This window comes from Theropithecus gelada, chromosome 18, assembly GCF_003255815.1.
Source record: "Theropithecus gelada isolate Dixy chromosome 18, Tgel_1.0, whole genome shotgun sequence".
NCBI classification, from domain to species: domain Eukaryota; kingdom Metazoa; phylum Chordata; class Mammalia; order Primates; family Cercopithecidae; genus Theropithecus; species Theropithecus gelada.
The window spans coordinates 54,134,396-54,153,632 of record NC_037686.1 but is presented as its reverse complement, the minus strand read 5'-3'; the positions used below and the strand labels follow the sequence as shown (position 1 = coordinate 54,153,632).

General features: G+C 41.4%; 1 protein-coding gene across 2 annotated transcripts in view; it reads right to left on the bottom strand.

Annotated features, from left to right (window-relative positions):
- The window catches only part of CDH20 (cadherin 20), a 217,809-nt gene extending 199,766 nt beyond the window's left edge, over nt 1-18,043 (bottom strand). Inside the window, exon 1 of one of the 2 annotated variants that reach the window (XM_025365608.1) lies at nt 17,798-18,043. The gene's annotated coding sequence lies outside the window, so the exon portion shown is untranslated. Of the gene's footprint in view, nt 1-17,227; nt 17,353-17,797 lie in introns of those variants that run through there. The other variant, XM_025365609.1, reaches the window with a different exon arrangement.
- Between the last annotated feature and the right edge of the window lie 1,194 nt (nt 18,044-19,237).

Genomic DNA, 19,237 nt, shown 5'->3' with positions numbered 1-19,237 from the left:
CTGAGGCTGTAGGAGCTTACCAGAGGATGGGGGAGTGAAAGGGGAAGGCTTATGGCAGTGGCTCTCAACAAGTAACCCTGAGACCAGCAGCATCTGTCCTCAGATGATCTTATTCGGTAGACAATGCACTTAACCATTACACAGTACTGCTACATTGTGTCTTCCACGATTTGTTAGGGAGTTTGCATTTCACGTTACAGCTAATGTGGACTTATTGACAATTGTTTGGTGTACTTCCTTCAGCCACCATCAGTGCCATCAAACTACAAGAATTCACATAGGCACCAAGATCCTGCTTGCTAATGAAGAAAAGGTAATGAGCTGTATCAGAGACTGGAAGATGCTACTGAGTCCCATCTCCTCTTCCTGGGCACACAGGAAGAGAACATTTGCCTGCCTCCCTTGCTGTTAGGTTGAGGCAATGTTCTGGCCAATGAAAGGCAACTTTATTACTAACCGTAAAACATTCTGAAAGATCCTCTGTACTTTCTGTCTTTGTTCCCTTGGTGACTTTGAGGAAAGATTTCTGCCTTCTACCTAGAGGAGGTAGAGCCACCAGATGGAGGCAGCCCAAATTTCCGAGTCATTGCTTAGAGGAAAAGCACTCAGAAGGATCACCTGACATAAAGCTGAACTATGATGTGAGTAAGAAATAGACGAGTATGGTGTGAAGCCACTGAGACTTGGTGTTTTTCTTAGAGTAACTAGCATATATTACCCTATTTAGCTGGCAGTTCACACTTCAACCCTGTTTGCAGTAATGGCTTTGAACCCTCAGATAGCACCCTTTCCTCTTCCCAAGAAGAGAAGAATAAGCTCCAGTCATTCAATTATGGTTCCTTTGGATTAAGGATGGAATCTTGCATGGAATCACCCTGCATCTACATAATTACCATGATATATTAACTCAAGACTGCTGGAAGTCCTGTCCTACATCCAAGGTGATTATTAAAGGGGGTGCAGTCCCATTAGGAAGTTAAATGTCTTGCAAAAAGGAAGAGTATGAAGGCTTGGAGATCAGCAGTAATTTTTATAGAAATGTAAATAAAAATGACGAGGGCCAGAACATAAAGTGGTAGAATAGAGAGAATAACATAGATTCTTTGGGTATTTCTGAAGAAAACAGCAATAAACACTGCTAAGCAATGTGAAATGCCGTGTCCACCAAAGTAGTAATACAGGCAGTTGAGCAGGGAGAGAGGGGACCTAGTGGGAGGATAATAGATTGTACAAGCAGGAGCAATGGCTTGGAGGTCCTGGAATCTAGTCTCAGATTAGTCAACTACTGTGTGACCGCTAGGAAAGTCACTTAAACTCAGTGGATTCCAAGCAACATGCAGTGATTTCTTAGTGCTTGAGTCAATGTAGATGTAACAAATACATTAGCTAATAAGCTTTATTGGTGGAAATAGCACCTTTGCCTTGATTTTTTAGTCCTCCATTTGAATCTTCAGCTCATGTAGTTTGTAGAAATATAAGCCAAATTACCCATGACAACCTGCAATGTGAGATAGATTAAAACAACAAATTTGATACTGTTTTTTCTTCTTTTTTTTTTTTTCATCTATCACTTGCATGTGGCAATTTAGAAGTTTATATACTCTCTGGCATAATTTAGAATGTTGCTGCATTTGGATTTTTAGTCTTAGGAGAGATATGGCTTGAATGAAGAAGTTCTGATACTCATTGCAGAACTCCTAGGTGCTGAATCTGTAGATATCCACAGAAAAATAATTGTCACTGTGCTGTGTAGGAGGGAGTCTTTAAAAAGTTCATGCCAACAACAGTGAAAAGGGCATACTTCTTTGCATGGTAAAAACAGAATGGAGTCATTATAGAATCTGTAGGAAACATTCATTAAGAACTTAAATTCCTTCTAAATTAGCCTATTTCCTGGATGTCTCATATTCATACATCTCAACCTGGGAAGACGTATTCAGAGAAGGAGTCCTCTAGGTTCAGCCTGTAAATTAGAATTTCAAACTGCTAACAGTTCATGAATGTCTCCTGTTTTCCCTGGGAAAGCGCCAATCTCTAGGGCTTAAATTCACCTGTTCATTTTTGGATTTGGATTGGATCTGCCAGGAAGAAGCAGATGGTGAACATCAAACAGGAGATTTTTTAGCTGGTAGGGCACACAGAACAGATTTGCCAAAATGCCATTTATTGTCTAGAATTCAGAGATGGAGACCATGGTTAGTTGTTCTGGTAATTCCAATGTTTCTAACAGCCACTCCTAAAGTGATCATTTAAAAAGAATACACATTTCAACCCCCACAGTCTTAAAAGCACAGCCTACATGCAGTTTAAAAATAAATTTACTTCCTCCAGCACATTACAAAGCAACGCCTAGATTCTAAGTAAAAACAAAATGTAGCTATTCATATTTTTTAAAGGCTGAAAACTTTCCCCCTTTCCACACAATCCTGCTTTACTGCCCCACAAAGCTACACCTAGATTCCAAATAATAAAAATAAAATGTAGTTATTCATAGTTTTACCAAGCTGAAGTTTGTTCCTTTTTCATACAATCTTGCCTTACTGCTCCCTCTCAGTTCCCCTCTGATTGTTCCTTTTCTTCTCTCCACGCTAGTTGTGCTTTCTTACCCACACTTTCCACCTTTGCAACCCCTCCTTTCTTTAGACAGGGTGACAATCTAGATTTCTCATGTTTTTATGGCTGTGTGGATCGGATAATGGGCTGACTGACAGCACTGAACTGACACAGTGGTATGTTTCAGGGGTGTTGTAAAGCCCTGGGCCGTTGGTATCCATGTGCCCCACCATTCATAATGGGGAACTCGGCCAGCAGAAAGCAGAACCCCAGTCTGCTTTGAAGAAGGTTATGACTCAGCTAGGGGAAGAGACATTAAACGCCCGAGATAACAACGGTGAGGATACCATCAAACATGGTGCACAAGTGTAATTTAATATAGGGGAGAACATCAGAGTCTTGGGGGTGGGGCAGAGTAATCTATGGCTAATTAAGGTCTCATTTAGACAGAGTAATTTTGAACCATCTTTCGGGAAGAGGATCAGAGATAGTTCAAAAGAAATATAGATTCCTCAAGGTGTGGGAATGATATGAGCAAGCCTGTGGCAGAAACAGTTCCTAAGAGTAAGGAAAGTAACTCATTTGGCACAAACACACTTTCACTTAAAAACATTGAGACCTAAAATGTTCCAGTGGATCACCCCCCACCCCCAGAAAAATGAAATCAGTTATAACCAGGAGAAGGGTTGATGGTAGGTAGCTCTGAAAACATGAAATAATACACAGGAAGCCAAACTTTGCAAAGGTAAGATTCTATAGGCTCAGGAAGTATCTTTATTGCTATAATTATCAACTAATAAAACTATGTTTGAGTTCTTTATTTGTGGGGGTGTCAGTTGATGATATTTGGCCAAAAATACATCATGAGTTTTAGGAAAATGTTAGCCACATGTCCATCTGAAAAAAAACGTATTGTTTATGAATTTCTCAAAGTCTCTAAAAACTTACATATGGCATTTCCCCTCCTAATTTTATTGAGGAAACTCTAGATTATCCTAGAGGAGGCCCTGTGAGGAGAGGCTAGAGGAGAGGTAAGATATAATGTGGCTGTTCCAAGGTAAATTATCATTTCAAATTTATTGACAACATCTCCTTAATTACATCTTTGTTGACAGCTATTCATTCACTTTGTGTGCATAGAATTTGAAACAATGCATATTCCAATTTGCCTTGGAACCAGAGAAATGTTTAACAAAGCGTGTGTGTGTGTGTGTGTGTGTGTGTGTGTGTGTGTGTGTGTGTTTCTGAGGCAGGGTGTCACTCAATCACCCCGGCTGAAGTATGGTGGCATGATCTTGGCTCACTGCAACCTCCGCCTCCCAGGTTCAAGTGATTCTCATGCCTCAGTCTCCTGAGTAGCTGGGATTACAGGTGTGTGCCACCACACCCGGCTAATTTTTTTTATTTAATTTAATTTTATTTTTTTATTATTATTTTTAGCAGAGACAAGTTTTCACCACGTTGGCCAGGCTGGTCTCAAACTCCTGGCCTCAAGTGATCTACCCACCCTGCCCTTCCTAAGTGCTGGGATTACAGGCATGAATCACTGAGCCTGGCCTGTTTTTGTGTTTTTGATAGTAGTAACCACTCTGGGGACTGTTAGACCTGGGGTTGTGACATTAACGTTTGTTGGCAACAACTTCCTCGGTTAACCCTTTCCACATATTCTCCCATTCCTTGCTCTCAGACTACCAAATTTATAAAATCACAGCAACTATAAAGGAACAGAAAGCAAGAGCAAAAATAGACCTCATGGACCATTGGGTTATCTGGTATACTCAGCAGAAGATAAGCCCAGCACTGGCCAGGTGGGTGCAGCACGCCAGCACCCCAGATGGACATGTTGGGAGGAGCTGAAATGAGATAGGAAGGGGAACAAGAGCAATTTCCAAGCGTGGGCACCTGGACTTCCCTTATTTGACTTTTCTTTTGAAAAATTAAATTGCTAGATCCAGGGCTTACCTGTGTTTAACTCAAATATAAAAAATCACTCACCTACTCAACTGTAAATTATTTCAGATCACTTACAATTTCACATAATCCTGACCTCTTCTGTTCTCTCAATTAGTGTAGATAATGATAATTGAACTAAACTATGTAATTAACCTCACATCTACCTAGATTTCTCTTTTTTTTGCAAAACCTCAAAGAGAAACGTGTGTCAAACTTACATTTTATTTTAATATTTTCGTGTTCCTTGAAAATTCTACTTACTGTCATAAATAAAGAGTACTTGTCAGAAGCTATGCTTTTTGATTTTTTAAAAAATATTTTTTTCTAAGCTCCTTCCATAAATTGTTTATTGTTCAATATGGCTGTGACTTTTCAATGCAGTTATTTATTTTTCATGCCTTCAATTTGGTATAAATATTTCTTTTACCCAGAATCAAATGCATAAAAGGTTTCCTTTCATCTCAAGGATGCAAGTTATTTTTGTTATCTTCTATGGGAAATTAATAATGGTGGGGTCAAGGTGGGGAAGGAAGTTAGCAGATCCCTCTAACTTAACAACTGCATATTGTAATAGAAATAACTCATAACAATGGTGCAATTCCTCTCTTCCCTTCTGATAAACAAGACCATGACTTAGTGGTCATTCTTTTTCTTTTCCATTTCTCACTTACTCCTGTCCTAGTTATTCAAATACCTAGCCGATGACTTCTAAAAGCGCCACCATCTGAGGTCAGCTACACTTTGCAGAATTAGACATAAAGGTAGAGATGGATGCCGTAATGACTTCTGTCACACATTGGCTTGAGGAACTTGGAAAGACCAGGGCCAAGGTACTGGCAGCACTTGCCTGGTATATTCTTCAGTGCTAGGATCTGTCTGGTCTTAAGTTTGGTCAATCCAGAAAGGGTTGCACCTCTGTCTCCTTTCCATGTCAATTCTAGTCTCTTTTGTCCAAATTCCCAAACAACCTCTCAGGTCTTACGTTCTGGGTGGCTCGTGGAGGATGGAAGGGCTGCTCTCCTAGGTTCACACTCCATCCTACATACTTCTTAGAGATGTTTCCCATGATTCATTAAGACATCTGGGTTTTTGATTCAGAACATTTCCCATCATGAAGTATCCTGAGAGCATTCTTCTATATAGGTTTTCCCCTGAGAAATAATGTAAAAACCCAGGGGGAAAAACATCGATGTACTAATCTCCATTCCACTTCACCGATTCATATAAATGTTCTTCAAGCCACAATTTGACATGAAGGAATGGTACCCTAATGAGCAAATGTTATGGTAAGAGGTTCATCGAGCCAGTTATTTTACACATGTGCCTGGGTGGGTTGTGAACATTCCGCCTAAAACTGTTTCATTAACAGCAGATGACCCTCGTCAGTGACAGGTGAAGAAACGGGCCTTTCCTCAGCTCTGCAAGCCACAGGGCACAGCAAAGCCTCCTGCCTCTTGGCAAAATCACCATCCCACCAAGGGCTGCATAAGATGCTGTTTTAAGTCCTGTGATAAGTGCTTGGGCTCCTTCCTACAACCATCTTGATACTTTGCAAGAATGGTAAACATAGACTTACGGACTTCCATAAACGTTGAAGTGCATGTGAGCGCCAGGGCAGCAATAACTTTAGAAAGCAAATGCTGAACAGTGTTTTAAGTCTTTTGCTGAGTATTGTCCGGAATGGTGGGCATGAAGCAGTCCTTCCTAAGAACAGGAAGTCACCGATTTAATTTGCAAAGTTAATGTTAACCTCAAGTAAATCAGAGTTCACTGGCAGAATGATATAGAGGTTTTCAGTGTCTTTCTGGCATTGAAATGATAAAGGCAGAGAAAGTAGTTTTTAAAGTCAGTTTGGATTTATGAAATGTTCACCAAAATAATCATAAGACAGAATATAACAAAAGGAGATAATCATAATTAGAAGACAGCATGATCTCTAATAATAAAATTATCTTAAACCCTTGACCATTAGAATTTTCTGAACTTGTGGAAATGAAAGTCATGGTCTTGTTTTGCACTAGTACCTTGCAGTCTGGAGACCTGGGTTCTAATTCCCTAATTTATAGAACAGCATCTGAAATGCCGTTACCAATCTTTCTTCTATAGACAGTTTTTTTTAAAGCCCTAAAAATCCTATTTTGCTCATTTACTTTTTTTTTTTTTTGAGATAGAGTCTCACTCTTCACCCAGGCTGTAGTGCAGTGGCACAATCTCGGCTCACTGCAAGCTCCACCTCCCGGGTTCACATTGTTCTCCTGCCTCATCCTCCCGAGTAGCTGGGACTACAGGTGCCCGCCACCACGCCGCCTGGCTAATTTTTTGTATTTTTATAGAGACGGGGTTTCACGGTGTTAGCCAGGGTGGTCTCAATCTCCTGTCCTTGTGATCCGCCCGCCTCGGCCTCCCAAAGTGCTGGGATTACAGGCGTGAGTCACCGCGCCCGGCCTGCTCATTTACTTAAAGTCAACTCTTGGTAATTTGCACTATTTGAAGGAAGTGATATCATGGTTAGCAGAAAACAGCAAATAATTTCTAAAATTACGTATTTTATTCTTCGGAAGATATTTTAGGTATCTGCATTTAAATAGCCATATGTCTCAAACTCTAGAAACTGGCAACATTTCAAATTAAATAGTGCATCCCTGCTGAAAGGATGAGGTGGTATACCGTAGTATTATAGTTACAAAACAGACTTCATAATTTTGTACAGACTCAGGTTCAAGCAGTAAGGCTAGAATAACCAGCTCTGTGCTCTTGGGCGACTTACTTATCTTCTCTGTGACTTCATTTCTTCAGCTACTAAATGGTGATGATATTTGTACCTCATGGCATTATCAGGAATAGATAGGATAATACTGATGAAGTGCTTTTGACAGGGCTTGGCCCATGGCAAGTGATTCTTATTTTATATGGCATATGGTAGGATCCTCTTTCCTGTGTATTCTAATTTACCCCTATGAGTGACTATGTGGGTTAGAGGAAATAGTACGTCTTGCTTTTCTTAACAAAATTACACAGAGTAGTTTACAATGTCAACCAATAGCCTCTAAAAAAGAGTTCACAGGCACCACAGGCTAGAAAGCACCTTGGAGGACCTCTGGTACCTTCCCCGATCTGATGTCTGTGCTCAGACTTGCATAGGCCAGTCATCTGCAAGTTCTCCTCTGGCTGCTGGGAACTCACTGCTCTCCAGGAAAGCCCACTTCAACATAAGGTAATTCATCATTAGGAAGCTCATCATTTTGCTGGAATAAAATATGCTTCCCATTCATTGACCCTGGTCCAGGCCTCCATAGCAATGCAGAATAAATATATTTTCTGTTTCACATAAAGATATTTCAGATACTTGAAGAGGATTATTGTGCTTCCTCTAAGTCTTTTCTGTGTCAGGTCGGCTATTTTGAACACCTTCAACCATTTCTCATGTGGAAGGCATGTTGTTGAGCCCTTTCTCGACCAGTGGCTACTTTCTACACAGCTCAGGTACAGTGTGATAAGTAGAACAGAACAGGACATCTCAGTGCACCCTGACCAAGAGAAAGTAAAGCAGGATGGACTCATCCCTGGAAACAGTGGATACAGTGGATATCTAAAGGCCTGAATTTGCATCCTGGGTCTGCCTTTCTCTGGCAGAGTGGTCTTGGGTGTGGCACTCAACCTCCACATGTGCTTTTCTCACTGGCACATGTTTGTGTTAAATTTTATCTGGTCATATATAGTGGATCATATCAGCCTTTTTGACCCCATTTCTTCATCGAATATAAACTATTCATTCAGGTTTCATTAAATTGGTATGACTGGCATACCATAGTGTGCATGTCCATGCCACAAATTAAACCAAAATGTAATACATGGCAAATCCAGCTAGAAGCCCAGAACAGAGCATTCAGAACCTGCATTAGGGTAACCAGGGCTTCATTGGTTTATTAAAGAAGTACTTGCTGTGCCCTGATTATGTGCCAGGTAAGATATTGGTTTCAGGTCATATAAAGATGAACAAGAGAGTTCCCATCTTTATCCTCAAGGAGCTTGGAGTCTAACAAACCATCTATTAATGGACTTTTGGGGGCACTGTGGACAATGCCCTTTCAACCATTGTTCCAGCTTTTGTTGGTACAAAGATATAATCAGGGCAATCCCCTGATCATCCAGTCTGGGTCCCAAAGGAGACAAGTTTAGTAGGGAAAGACTTGATCTTAATGAAGGCATACTGACTTAATGATTTTTTCTCCTAAAGTTTTGTCTGATATATATAACAAATCATATATAATGTGGCTGATACAACCATGGGAACTATCTACATTATGATCTGGAAAATGGATGCCCTACTCTTAAATTGAAAATGTATACTATAATAAGGAATGAATGAAAATTGAACTTTACTAAGGCAGTGGTCCTCAACTAGGGGTACTTTTACTTCTGGATTTGACATTTGGCAAGGTCTGGAGACTGTTGTCCGAAGTGGGAAGATGTTATCGGTATCTAGTGAGTAGAAGACAGGGGTGCTATTAAATATCCTACAATGTGTAGGGGACTTCCTGTCCCAGACAAAGAATTTGCCAGGCAAAATGTCAGTAGTCATAGCCAGGGTGAGAAACGCTGCTTGGGAAGAGGAAGCAGTAGAACTGAGTGGTGAAGACCACAGGTGTGGGAGCCAGAGAGTCCTGTGTTTGAAACCTCTTGTGGTGACCACTTCATCAGTTTCTGCATCTGCAAAGTGAAGATGGTAACAATACTGAATTCAAAGAGAGGATTAGAGAGGTAATGTACATGAAGCACTCACAGTGTCTGGCAGAGGGGTATGACGAAATAAGTGGTGGTTATTTATTTATTTATTTATTTATTTTGCTTTGTCAGTTTTTCCTCTGAATGGTACATGTTTTGACATGAGTGAAATAAATAGATGTAGCCAAAGAAATGTATAGCACTTGGTATTTCATGAAGAAATCTGTTGTTTTCCTGTGTTTAAAGAAACAACCCTCAACAATTTGATCTTCAAATGGTAACCAGCTCCATGAGTCAAATAACATCCTCTGTGCTGAGCTGCCTGAAGTATTCCACCGAGATGCTAACTGCCAAATGGATTAATATTTTAATGACTGCTTAAAGATTTTATTTTCAAATATGAGTATGCCTCATATTTTTAGACTGAAATGTTCCCAGTATTATGGAGATGAGGGTATCAGCTAAGCATAAAGGCAGACACAACTGTAACACTTCAAAACTATGATGTTAATGAAGATGTACTTTGGTTGCTAGCTACTATTTGCTTTAAATGCAATTTGATATTAATGGTAGCACAAAAGTGTTATTTAATCTTTATTTATAAGATGAACATCCTTGGGAGATCTTGCCAGTTTGTGCAAAGTATAGGCATAGATTTAGATTCTTACTTAATATTCCAAAAAAGCCTACAAGACACATGCTCTCAAGTGTGGTGCTTGCTTTCAATGATGTAATGATGGTCGGTGCCTCTGCAAATTGATATGAAGTATTTGATGCAGGGAATCAAGGGATTTCAAAAAGAAATATTGGAAATTGTATTGTTTCTTGCATTAGAAAATGAAGATGAGATGCAATGACCTGTGAATGTTTGTGTCTCCCCCAAGTTCACACATTGAAATCCTAACCCATAATGGAATGGCATTAGGAGGGGGGCCTCGAGGCAGTCATTGTGTAATCAGGGTAGAGCCCTTATGAATGAAATTCTTGCCCTTAAAAAAAAGGGGAAACCCCAGGGAGCTCTCTTCCCCTCTTTCTGTCGTGTGAGAATACAATGAGAAGATAGCAGTCTGCAACTCAGAAGAGGGCCCTCACCAGAAATGGACCATGCTGGCACCTTGATCTTGGACTTCAGCCTCCAGAACTGTGAAAGATAAATTTCTGTTGTTAGTCACCAAGTCTATGGCATTTTGTCATAACAGCCTGGACAGAGTAAAACATAAGAGAACATTGGCACCGGTGTGGGAGGTGGGCACGGAGATGGCTGTATCTTCCAGTTAGTTTCTCCCAGTCCTTGTCTGACCTTCAGCAGTGGTAGGTGGGTGATACTGCCTACTTTACATGTCTGTTCAAGCCATTTGCATGGAAAAAGATATCCTTTGATGCAAACATTAAATGTTCATTTCTGTCTATTTTGTTACTCTTATTTTAGTGCTCAACATCTTTCAAATTAAAAAGAAACATATTTGGTGGCCCTTTCAAATATAGATAAGATTACTTCTAAGTGAAATTTCTTTAGCCAATTTTTAATTAAATTGCTAAAGGAAATTATATCTGTTGGCTTAAAAACAAATTATGATAAGTTAATTAATTATTTATAATCAGTACAATTTAATCCCTTATTAGGACTTAGTAAGGGGTTCAAAGACGTTGAGTTTACCAAGTGAAACAATCGTGAGTATAATAAAAGATGTACGTATTCCTTCAGAAAATATTTTGTATTAATAGTTTTGACCAAATATTTGTATAAATATATCTATAATATTTATGAGTACACTTAAAATTTCTACCCAACAATTGATGTAAGCTGCTATTTAGTAAGCTGTATTTTTAAATTATTGGGAGAAAGTTGAAATCAAAATTTGGTTCTGTCCAAAGGTACCAGCTAAAGAACAGCAACAAAAAAAACTATCCTGTATCTCTTTCCATGCTATTTTGCCCACAACCTTAACTCTAATCCTAGTAAACAACCCTCTGTGGGAACAAGTGGTAATTGAATCTTCATGCTAATTATATCCTGGTTTTCTTTTGACTACTAGCTCCCAATTATGCCAACATATTACACTATGTACTATTCTCTGGGAAAATGCTTAGATTACCTTGTTCATTCAGCTAAGGTCAGACCTTAAAAAAAAAAAGGCTGAAGATTTAGCTAAAGACAGTTCAGTTCCTAACACGCATCTGTTTTTCATTTTGGGTGGAAGGTTAACATAGCTTATTTTAGTTATAAACCAGGTGCAGGAACAGATAAGTAGGAGTGTATTAGTCACAAATAATTTCAATGTGAAGTATTTTAAGAGTTAAGTTTTTGTTCTCCTGCCAGATGTTGAACACAGAGTTGCGGTTGTATGGTTGGAGTGTTGGGGTGTTGGGGCTACATGTCAAAGAAATTTCTGTGACCATCAAATGTATCCATTACATGGAATCAAATTATCACCTTATTAGTTACCCTTTAATTAGTTGATATAACAGAGAACATGCAGTTATTTAGTCATGTTTGGTCTAAGACTCAGCACTTAATACATGAATGTAAGGATGGAAAGAATAGACGCTGGGGCCTTCAAAAGTGGGAAGGCTGGAAGGAAGTCGACGGTTGAAAAATTATTATCTATGGGGTACAATGGTCATTATTTGGGTGATGAGTACACTAGAAGTCCAATCTCTCCTTATGATATAGATATATACACACACACACACTATATATATATATACACACACACACATATATATGTGTGTGTGTAATAAACTTGCACATGTACCCCTTGAATGTAAAATAAAAAAGACTCGGTACTTAAAGAGTAGAATCTGTTTATGTTACTACTTGTAAATAATAAATTCAGTGGTAGTACCACTTTTTTTATAAAGAGATATTGTACATTTTAACAGCTTATATATGCATACACACATTTAAGAGTTAGGTAAAACTTAGAAAAAAAAACCCTTCAACTTAAAGATTTCCTACTTTCTCACCTCCCTAATGTCCACACCAGAATATTGCCAATAATTATTACTAATGGTCACAGGCAATTCTTGTCAATTTAAAGAAATAATTCAAAGTAACAAGGACCATTCAGATATTTGACTAAATATTTAATTAAATATTACAAATTTATTTAACTTGAAAATTCAATTGATTCCATTTTATATTCCTTATTAAAAAGCAAATCAACACATATTTTTAAAGCATCTATTGTGAGCAAGATTCTAGTTAGGAGATGTAGAACTATAAAAAAGAAGAGAGGGCTCCTATGCAAGATACCTCTTTACTCTTTGGAGGTAATGGCATTAGTCAGAATACACTCTAAACTTGTGATTAGATTGTTAAACATTCTTATAAATAGCAAGGATACCTCCATATCAGGCAATGCTATGCATGTTTCTGACATTTGCACTTTTGCATGGTACTTTACATGCTAGCCCTTACTGCTTAGGAAGAAGAGATGAGTGATATTGTTAAAACTTTATGTTTTAAGGATGTAATAGTTTATAGCTTCCTTTACTCTTTTATAGTGGTTATTCAATGATATATTTGTAGGCCAGATGTCCTCTCTTTTATGATATCTTAATCTAAAAAAAAATTACATATACCTTGAGGTGAATTGGATCATTTCTATTTTGCATTGCACTTGAGTAATGTTTTGCATTGAATGTTCTCAGGGTTCTAAAATTAAGTTAATCCATATGTAATTAGGAACATTCTTAACTAGAGAGTCCTGGTTAGCAAGAGATTGGCAGATTATTCTGAATCACTAGTTAGCAAACCATGGATAGCAATTAAATAAAAAAAGAATAAAATTCTCTTTAAAATAGGTTGTTGCAATAACTTAATGTGGTAATATGATTTTCTATTTTTAATTGCTGTAGACAGTGCATTTTTTAAAGCAAAATTTTGTCTTCTGAGAGCTAGTTTCATAATTTTGTACTACTTATGCTATTTAACACTTAAGTAAGGCCGGGCGCGGTGGCTCACTCCTGTAATCCCAGCACTTTGAGGGGTTGAGGCGGGTGGATCACGAGGTCAGGAGATCGAGACCATCCTGGCTAACACTGAAACCCCGTCTCTATTAAAAACACAAAAAAGTTAGCCAGGCATGGTGGCGGGCGCCTGTAGGCCCAGCTACTGGGGAGGCTGAGGCAGGAGAATGGCGTGAACCCAGGAGGCGGAGCTTGGATGAGCGCCACTGCACTCCAGCCTGGGCGACAGAACGAGACTCCGTCTCAAAAACAAAACAAAGCAAAACAAAACACTTCAGTAAATATTCTGCTTTTGCAATCCCTTTTGATTTGTGATGGATAAAATAAACTAAAGGCTAGTAAAGATAGTGTTGCACCTCTTAAGCAAACAGACAAGAATATTTTGGAGAAACTAAGTATTTCTCTTTATGAGATTGTATGACCTTATGTTATACAGTCATATTATGTTTATGCTAATGTATAATGCTTTTATGATAACAATGCTTTTATTTCCAGAACAATTATACTTAACATTGACACTTAAAGATGTTCCTTTTTTATATTCAACTAATGACAACTTTGCTCTATATTCCATGTCAATATCAGGATTCAGGGAGGGCTGAACCTAATGAACACATGGTTCTTCATTTACCCCTCCCCAGACACCGTGTGCTTAATACTGTGTATAGTCCCTTACTTATGTCTTCATTTGCAGTAGTTATTTCAGAAGGAATTGATGACAGTGCCTTCTTGTAGTAAATAACAATAAGTCACAGTCTACTGAGTATAAAACCTGTAGATGCTCAGTTACTTAAAACCACCTTTATTACATAAAATATGTTTTCTTGGTCTCTAAATTAGTATGAAAATATGGAGGAGGTTGTTTCTTCAATTAAATGTGAAAGATTAATCACTGTAACAATTTGTTTCACAATAGACAATAATTAAATGTCAAAAATGAAATATTTACTTTTTTAGTCTTATATGTCCAAGAAAAAAGTATTGGAGAAGCATAAAAATCTGGTGCTATTTGCATATATGTTGATTGAGTTAACATGGAGTTTACATATAAATAAAATATATTTAATACTAGAATTAGGTAATGCATTTATTTTTATTATAGCTTCATATGCTGTTTTTAGAGGACAAGAAAATTTCTCCATATCCAAAGTGGAATATAGAGGGAATAAAAATGGCAGCCCTGAGTCTTAGCTCTCTGGTATTCTGGGGATATGCCTTTGGGGGTAAGGGGAAATAACGAGGATTTCCCAAAGTACCATCAAAGTACAACAAATGAATCTAAAAGTGATAAATGTTACTTTTCTATTTCTCTCTTGCTCTTCTTTTCGCCACTCTGCACTACTGATTGCAGCACCACCAGATCAGAATCAACAATTAACTGTCTAATTATTCTAGTCACACCAGCCCACAATGAAATCTTTATTCCGTGTTTACAGCAATCTTTGGCAGAGGCTGTCTTGCTGTTTCTAAACTAAGAAGAACTGCCCTTTGGCTCCTCTCGGCATCAGCTGCCTTGGTTTCAGCCCTGGATGCCAATAATCAGACTTCTTTTTCTTCCAAAGTGGACATTTTTTTTTTTAGGGTGAAAAGACCTATTCTCATCAACCCCCCATATATTCTGGCTGATTTATGTTCTCGCCACTGCAGCTCTTCCTTCCGTATCTCTTTACGTTTTTCCTTTCTCCATAGAACACCATCAGCAAAACCCCATTTTAAGTCCAAAATTGTAAAAAATGCTTGGCCAAACAGTGCTCACTACTATGAGGGAAAGAAAAATACAACTACTGGTTTATGGATAGAGGGAAGTCAAGGAACTCCCTCCTGCTTTTCTGAACTGCTAATTTTCTGCCTCAAAAGGCATTCAATAACTTCTCCACCAGGGAAAAACATACCCACTTTTCAGTGGCTCTCTTGACGACTTCCAACTATTTACTTAAATCCACCAACAGCTGCAGGTCTTTGAGAAGCTTCAGAACTTGGGGGATATTTACAAATGTATAAGGGTCTGAGAGGGTATAGGGTACATCTGAGTCTCTTGGAGATGGTAAGAGAAGACTACTGCACTATGACAGACAGGAAGAGAGAAGTTAATACCAATGCAGTCTAGAAGGAGGCAGCGCTTTTACCCAACGGGGGAGGGAAAAATGCCTTGGTTAGCCCTCTGGGCCGTCTCATGGAGTCCTCTTCCTGAATCTGAGAGCAGAGGACAAGCAGTGTTAGATCTGTTATCCTGTGCTGCTCAGCTGCTTTCTTCTGACGAACATTGCTCTGCTCTTTGAGGATAGTGACATCTTCCTTCCAATTCCAGTCTCCAAACCCTGTGTAACAGTTCCCCTAACAACCTCAGTCTCTCCTCTCAGCCCTCAGCACTTACTACAGTCACATCGCTTTTCCAGTGAGAACTGGGTCATAAAATTTTACAGGGCGGAAAGGTAGAAGGGGGCGTTTCAGTAGTATAAACACTGATTAAATTTCCCGGCAACTCTCCCCAAACGAAAGATAATTTTTCTACAAGTATGCACAAGAATGTCAAGAATGCTAAGTCATTTTTATGTTTGTACTTTCCTTTTCCATTTTAATTTTACACTGCCACATGGCACACATGCTAAAAATGTATCTCCTTAACCTGCAGTGTAGCAAACTTTTCACAAAACATTAAAATGGCATATTTTATAGACTGTCCTTTCCCAGGATGCTCAAAGCATTTTTTTGGATACAAAATTAGATCATCTCACGACAACTGTCCTGTTAGAAAGGCACAGTTACTTGAGTATCTGCAGAGAGCGAAAATCAGAAGCACTGAAAAGAAAGGTCACGCCAAAGTCAATGGCCAAAGCCTCAGTAGACGCTGAGAGCTTGGTTCACAGCCTAAGTAGACTCTAAGAGCTTGGTTCCAATTTATAATACTTCCCTCCCTGATCTTCATTCGTCTTTTTTCTCTGGCAGGAAGGGATGTGGCCAGCGTGGATGTTTGACCTCATCTCCTGCACTCAGCTTAACTCTGCCATACTATTCTCCCACACCCTCGCCCAGCTTTCTGCTTCATCAGCTGCCCAAGCCCGCACCCTGGACAACATCTGAACAGAGTCAAGCCAAGAGTTGGCAACCACAGGTGCCCTTGTGGATTCCTCCAGTGTCAGGACCTGAATCCTTTCAGTATGTCCAGCGAGACTGCAGGGGTAACACTAAAGGGAAAAGATTTTCCCAGGTTGTATAAATAAATGAAAGGGAAACACTGGGTCAACTATGGGGCTCAAGATGGCTGTGCCTTCAGGGTTCCCCAGTCAGAGGCGGCTGAGGAAGTTGAGCAGATAGGAACATAATACTCATCTATAGCATGGGTTCAAACACATCCTAGTTTCAACTTTTTGTTGTTCTTGGGTAGATCCAATTCCTTAGCTGAGTCCCTGACAGCACCACAACTCTGACTGGGTAATTTCCTTTGGTGGAAAGACACATATCAGAGACTAGAGGAGGTCCGGGGACATTTCATTTGAGGGGAGAGGGCCGCAGGTTCAGTTTCCAGGCGATTTATAACAATCAGAAAAAAACAAAATTGTTCCTGGTGCTCGTGCCAATAACAAGAGCATTAATAATAATAGCAACAACATAGTAAACTCCGAATCTACCAGGGCACCAACTCCCCGATTCTCTGGTGCTAGCCCCTCTCACTTCCAGCCTGGTCTCAGCAGAAACAAAACAAGGTTCTGGCGCTGCCTCCGGGCTGCCCTCCAGATTTCAGCCCCCACTGCCGCCCCAGAGGCGGATAGCCAGGCAAAGGCCGCTGCAGTCTCTCCTATTGCTAAGGACACGTTGGGACTCCTAGGTAACGTTTCTTTGCATATCTGAAACTTTCACCCGATTTGACCCCCTTGCCCCCGGCTCTTTCCCCAGGGTAACTACAACAAGCAAAAACCAAACAGCGCGCGCAATTCAGAGCTTTCCTTGGGAGTGTCAGGGCCCAAGGACAGGAAATCCGGGGAGTTGGCGAAGTCCGGCAGGTGGCGGGGACGCGAGTCCCTACCACATTCTCCTCCCACTGCCGAGCTCAGGCAGGGGCGCGGCACTAGGCGCGGACCAGGGATCGGCCCCGTAGGTGCCTGCGCCTCCCCGGATCCTCGCTCTCTGGTCTCCTTCCCGGCGCACATCTCTGTGCGAGGGACGCGGCCACCCTGTCTCCTCTGCAGGCAGAGGGAGGCGCCGCTGCCCGCGGGACCAGTGAGGGTGAAGCCGGTGCCAAGCGCCCCCGCAAGCCGCGTCCTGGATCCCCAGTCACCATCCCCAGGCGTGCGCAGTCCCAGCTCCCAGCGCGCCACGTCCTCCACCTGCCCCGGTGCGCCCCAGCTTCCCTGCTTCCAGAGAGCAGCTCCCCGAGTCCCGGCAGCCCCTTTCCATCCCCTTTTCCCACTAAGTCCGAGGAAGTCGAACTCAGAGTGGCCGGTAGGCTCGCCAAGGCGGCAGGGAGTTGCTGGGAGAGCGCAGCGCGGAGCGGGACTGCGCGCAGCGCCGGGGGCTCTCGCCCCAGAGGGCTGGCTCTGCGCGCCCGGAGTCCCGGGCCCCAGAAGCGGGGCCCGACCCGAGCCCTCTGCGTTACCTGGCAAGGCCGGCGACTCTCCGGAGCCCTTCGGTCCTGACTGCTCCAGGGCGGGCGTCCTGCTCACATCGCTGCCTCCCACACTGAGAGGCTGGTGCCCCGCTGGGTCTCTTCGCCCCTGCTCGCGGCGCTGTCCCCGCCCCCCACCCCCCTACCCCCACTGTCAGAAGTGTCACAGCTTTTCTGCCTTCGGATGTTTCGCAAAGTGTCCGTGCGATCGCCAGGAGTTGGGGGGCACTGCCAAGTGCGCCAACCCCGACGATGCCCTGTCCTGCCCTCCCGCGGCCGCCGCGGTCAGTCCAGTGAGAAGAGCCCCCTGGTCGCGGTCACCGTCCCCCAAGCGCTGTGCGCGGTCCGCTTCCCCTCCCTCGCGCCTTCCCTAGCCGGAGTGGCTGCTGCCTGCCTGTGCCGTGGGTCCTCATTCCCCTGCTCATGAATATTCTGACAGAGGCTAATGCCGTTGAAGTAAATTGAATTAGCCAATTGGTGCCAGGAATGTGCGCTCCTTCCTTCTGAGGAGCTGTCTGGAACCCCACCAGATGAAAGCAATTAACGTCCGGTTGGCACCCTGTGGTTTAGACCAGTGAGGGGCAAAATGGGTTAATTCTTTAAATGCAGTTGAGATACCGCATTTAAATGTTTAAACTCCTCTATTGGCTGACAGCGTAAGGAAATGTTAAGAGGGAGAGAGAAGAAAGGCGATGTGTGGACGTGGGAAGGGGGGCGGGGGTATTTACATCGGAACTTTCCCCTGAAGTTGAGGTAATTATTTTGCAGAGATTCTGGAAGACGCAGTTGATTAGTAGAACAGGAAAAGGCAAATAAGATCAGAAAGGAAATGACTACCAACCCGGGTTTAACCTTGACCTTGAGGGTGCAAAATACTAATTGTTTTCAAGAGGAGAGGTAGGGGAAGATGGCATATGTGAGGGAAACCTCACTCATCGACTTTTAAGAATTTCTTCAAATGCTCAGATTTCCTTTTCTTTTTGTCCTCATAGGAAAATCTTAGAGCTTTAAGCCTTTAAGTAGAGGTGGGGTGAAGGTATATTAAGGGTCAGAAATTTCTGAGGTGGAAGCTGAGACCACCCTTCTCCCCCAGATGAAGAGGGTCCCCCAAATCACACAATACTGTGACAGGCCATTCCAGAAGGCAATTCCAGTTCTGTAGCTCAAGCTCTTGTTTCTGAGGTCAGAGTACACAAGGTCAAAAGGAGAGATCACCTCTCTCCTGTCCTGATTCCTACCCTAGAATGTCAAGTTATTGATGACAACTTGGGTGTTGCAGTGGCTAGAGGGGGACTCTTCGCCGGATGTGGTTTCTATATTTCTCTTCAAGTGAGGTGCTTGGAGGATTTCCTCCCCCATCACTGATTGTAATACAGAAAGTTATTTTGATTGAATTGATAGGTTACTAAATAATCTGTTTGTACAACTGCT